The following is a 5,183-nucleotide window of genomic DNA, read 5'->3' as shown; positions in this document are numbered from 1 at the left end:
TGGCTTAATCTCATATTATGGATAAAATTGTTCTTGCTTGGTTTGATCCACTTATGGTGGAGGTGTTTAATTATGGAATGTATTGTGACCATGGCCTTAAAGGCAAGACATGAGGAGCTAATGTTGACTTAGAATTGTTTACTTGTTTGTTACATTGTGACCATGGCCTTGAAGGCATAGTATGAGAAATTTAAGTGTTACATGACATTTTTATGAATGGACATTCAATGGAGCTAATGTGATCATGTTATGAAAGTAAATTTGTTATTATTGAAAGGATTTTTCTCAATTTGACACTCATGAATGTTGATGATAGAATATGAAGGATTCTTCAATATAAAGTATACCTTGAATTGGTAGGGCTTATGCATCATTTTCTTGTATAAATGATTATATTGTTGATTGTTGAATCCTCGGATCGGTAGGCTAGTGGCACCCTTCCACACGAGCTTATAATGAACCTTGGAATCGGTAGGCTAATGGGATCCTTCCATTAATGATTAGTAATGAACCTTGGAATCGGTAGGCCTATGGCACCTTTCCATAAAGGTTAATGATGAGACTTGAATCGGTAGGCCCATGGCACCCTTTCAAGAGGAGTTAATGAGCTTTCCTAAATGAACCTTGAAACGGTAGGCTTAAAGCACCCTTTCACGTGTTAATAAATGTAATTTGGAGTTGGTAGGCCAATGGCACCTCTCATATGTGATAATGTCAAGATAACGAACTATTCTATGGGAATGTTGGCTAAGCACCGAGTGGATTTGGTTAGATGGAAACTCCCCCAATAGTTAGGCATGAGTTTCAATGATCGTCTACCTTATCCCATAAACTATGTGCCCGCATAGGAAGCTAGTGGATCCATTAAGCTATATATACCGGTCTTCCTTAGGCAAGTAGACCACCTCTTTTCGGTGTGGGGACTCATGACACCGGATTCCATGACAAGCTCTCATGGTCTATGTCGGTTAAATGCTTACTTCCCATCATGTGAGATTTCATTATGGTTTCTTGATAGGTTCTACAAAGTGTAGGTAGTAGTATGGGATGCTACCTATACATTGCACGAGTAGGCTTGGAGAAGGTCATAATGAGTTTCTCTATATCCTAATGTATGTGACATAAATGTGCCCTAAATGAGGTTATTAAAGAATGTTGGCTCTCAAATGCTTAATATGAGATGCATGCTATACTTGGGTTGTATTATGAGTTATTTTCCCTTGTTATGTCTTAATTAATGATATACCTCTTATGTATGAATATTGTGCAAAGGTGAAAGAAAGGAATGATAAGTTACTTTAAGTGACCTAAATGTGGTGCCTTAGTATGGATGGTGGTATGGGACGCCATCCATACATTGCACGAGGTATAACATAAGGGTTTCTTGAGGTAAAGGTTTTCATGTTGATATTGTTTAAAGGTGATATTATGACTTACTTGATGTTTATGCTTGTATTGTATGTCTTTTATGCAACTATTCATGGTACTTCAAAAGTGGCATAATGCATGGTTTCTAGCCAAAATGTCCCTTTTTAAAGCATGTTTTGCATGGTCATCATACTTAGTACTTAATTGTGCTAATTCCATATTTCTCTATTTTCTACTAGTGTAGGTTCCGGAAAGTGAGCGGGTTCTATAGTAAGCTTGGAACTTGAAGTTCTTCCAAGATCTTGTGGTACGTCCTCATTTGTCGAGGACAAGACTTTTCTATTCTAATTTTATGATAAGGTTCTTGTAATAGACTTAATAGACTTTTTTTTATTGTAAAGGGCCGTGTCCCTACTTATGTTTTGTGATTGTATCTAAGATGGTCATGTGAGACTTAGACTTCCGCTGTGTGTTTTTAAAGTTGTTTTAATGAAGTTTAAATGTGTGGATGTAAATAAGTTTTTCATTCCTCACTATTATCATTATTGAATGCAATGAATGACTATGTGGTTTGTATAAGACCCCTTCGGGGTCGAGTACACCTTGTTACGACTTGGGGGTGCTCCCGGGTTGTAACAGTTATAGTTTTATTCGAAAATACCCGAAGAAATAATTGAACCGAACTGATGAATTATATACATATATTTTATTAATATACATACTTGATATATTATTTTTATAAACAATTTTAAAGATCTTATACATATTTTCATTAAAATTTCTTTATAATTTACTTATTGAAAGCAAAATTGTCCAAAATGAAACATTTATCTTATTGATTTCATGTATATACGTGTCTATGTAAATTCTTTGTGGGACTGAAAATGTTATTGTTTCTTCCTTCTAGGCCAATATAGTGAATTTTAAAGCTTTATTGATAGTAAATTTAGTGATTGAAAGTTTTAGTAATTTAAGTCATTCTAACTATTTTTCGTTTTGAATGGATTGTTGTCACTTTTTTCACATTTTAAATGAATTGTTTCTTTTATTTTTATGTATGGTTAATAACCAAAATAAACCGAAACCAAACCAAACCGAAACTGATAATCATCAAACCGATAAATGTATATTATATTTGGTTTGGTTTGTTTTGATAATTTTAAAACCGATTAAGTTGGTTTGGTTTTGGTTTTGACCAATAACCGATCCAAACCAACCCGTGAACACCCCTACATGAGATATACACAAATAATATAATAAAACAATAATATAAGAAACGGCCAAAGGTTTGTCTAACGTCAATAATATGTAATAATTAATAAATAATATAATTTTGAACTTCATTCGAATCGTTTCAATGTAAAGCAACTCCGGATACTTGTAAAGACACTTACTAAAAGTGTTAATACTAAATAAATATAAATAAATTAAATAATAACTTCAAAATAAAAACCTGTCTTATTAACATGGAAAGCTTTGAAAATCGACTGTAATTTCTTCATCGACCAATTATAACAAATAATATATATATAAACCTAAGAAAATATTTGGGCCACTGGAAAGAGAAAATATCAAACATAAGAAAAATAATAGAGAAAAATTAGAGAAATAAACAGCAAATTGGCAACTAAAAATACAGAGATAAACATGAATAATTTCAAACTTGATAATAAATGGGCAAGAACAAAATTAAATTCACCGAAGCCAAACATTTACCGGTAAGATTTGTACAGATAACATATAAAAGCAATCATAAATAGACAAAGAGAAAAATATCGAATCAGAGGACAAAGGAGCTGCTTACTTCCTGGAATTGGAGCTCGATTTTGCCAGTGGAATGGGTTTTGGTCGGAGATTGAGTTATTGTTTGGTGGTTCTCGCTGAAGTACCGGTGATGGAGCTGTTGTCGTTGGTTTGGCCCGCCGGCTTCATTCGCCGGAGTTTCTGTGGCAGTGATGACCGGGTCTGGTTCAGAGCTACGCCGGAGTTTCGGAGCTCGAAGCTCACTGGTTCGCTACTGTTGTAATGGTGGTGGGATGTTATGTCTTATTTTATTTGAAGTTTATTTTTTCTTAAAAGAAAAGATAAAATATTATCATAAATGTTTTTACTTTTTCTGAAAGAGAAAAAGGAAGATATAATATTCTTCCATATTTGAGTTATTCTTTCATTGGAAGAAAAGTTTGGAGCTTTATAAATTGAAGACCCCTCTTCTCATATCAAAAACACAAGAGCATCCACAATGTAGTTTATACAGAGATTTTCTCTTAAACATATTTATGTTTTTTTTTTAATATTATATTAGTTTTATAATATGTAAGTCACTTGACCAAACACTATTAATAATATGTTTTTAGTATGTTTTTATTTGTCATCTAATTTATCAATCATATGATTTGCAAATTGTAAATTTCCGCATAACACCCTAATCACCTTCATAACCCAACAAGTGGTATTAGAGCACATGATTCAATGATCCAATGGAACGAGGTTGAAGACAAGTTCAACACGGTTTCAAATCAATTTGCAATAAATTTGATGATAATGAAGATTTATGGAGAAGAGATTTAAATCATATTTTCAACATTCCTGCTGCTGCATCTTTGAAAATAAAAATAAAATATTTTTAACTCATATATTTTAAACTTTATTTTTAAACATGGCAAACAGCAGTGATAAAGACTATGTGAAGAACGAAAATTATCATGCATGTGAAGAAGGTGGATCAAGTTTTGTCAAGAAAATCTAGTCAAAATGGGAGATTTGTTAGGGTTTTGTCCTGATTTTCTTACCTTATTTGAAGTTTATTTTTTTCTAAAAGAAAATGTAATATCCGGCAATTTGAAATAGCTATGAAGAAGCTTAGAATTGGAAATAGTCATTTTTGGAAAGAATTCAAAATCTGGAAATTTAGCCAAGTATGGAAAAAATGAGTTTTTGGTCAACTTTGAGCAGTCATAACTCCTAGCTCAGGATGAGTTAGGTGTATTTTCAGTAATGTTTGGAAAGCTCTTGGAGTAATCTTTCCAACGCCGCCGAGTTTGTTCGATTCCGAGTTCGTATGAGTGAGTTATGCCCTTTGGAAGTTGGGCTGTTGGCACAGGGAAGTTAAGTTCATCCGAATTTGTAAGGGTATTTTGGTCTTTTCCCTAACCATTTCTTTTGGTTATATTAAGGGTCTAGGCTTATTTTAAATCAGTTTTCCCTTTTAAAAAGTGAGGGTTAGGTTTTGAGAGAGAAGAGGAGAAGAAGAAGCAAGGTTCGTAGAGATCGTCGTGAATTTCGTCGGGGGTGATCCCTATTAAGATATGTGAGATCATAGTGTTGGGTTGGTTCATTCCCCCACACGCCAAACTCGTTTTAATTCTGAGAAAAGATTGGTTGTGTTGTTGAAGTGTGTGGTTGTGTTTGTTGAAGTTGTGGTTTTGTTGTTGAATGTTTCTTGTTGGTTGGGTGCATGTTTCCGATTTTGATTTCGAGTTGAATCCATTGTATATTAAGGGGTTTTATGATTCTAAGTGTTTGGGGTTGGAACCTTTGAAGTTAAGAAGGTTTAGAGTTGGAAAAACAAAAGAGAAAAGTCGGGTTTTCTGGGGAAAAGGGCTGGGGTGTCGCGCCAGCCAGCGCCCCCCAAAAAGGGCTCTGAACTTCCACCCTTGGGGCGGCGCGCCTTGCAGAGCGCCCATTACTTGGTAATGTACCTATGTTTTATAGTTGTTTTCAACACTCTAAGGTACATCTAAACATCAAGAACTCATCCATAAACATGAGATCATTACCCTTGAATCCATAATTCAATTCGAGGAAAGTTAGGA

Source organism: Solanum tuberosum, unplaced genomic scaffold, assembly GCF_000226075.1.
Source record: "Solanum tuberosum cultivar DM 1-3 516 R44 unplaced genomic scaffold, SolTub_3.0 scf00126, whole genome shotgun sequence".
NCBI lineage: Eukaryota > Viridiplantae > Streptophyta > Magnoliopsida > Solanales > Solanaceae > Solanum > Solanum tuberosum.
The sequence above is the reverse complement of the archived record's forward strand: the minus strand, read 5'-3'. Positions refer to the sequence as shown.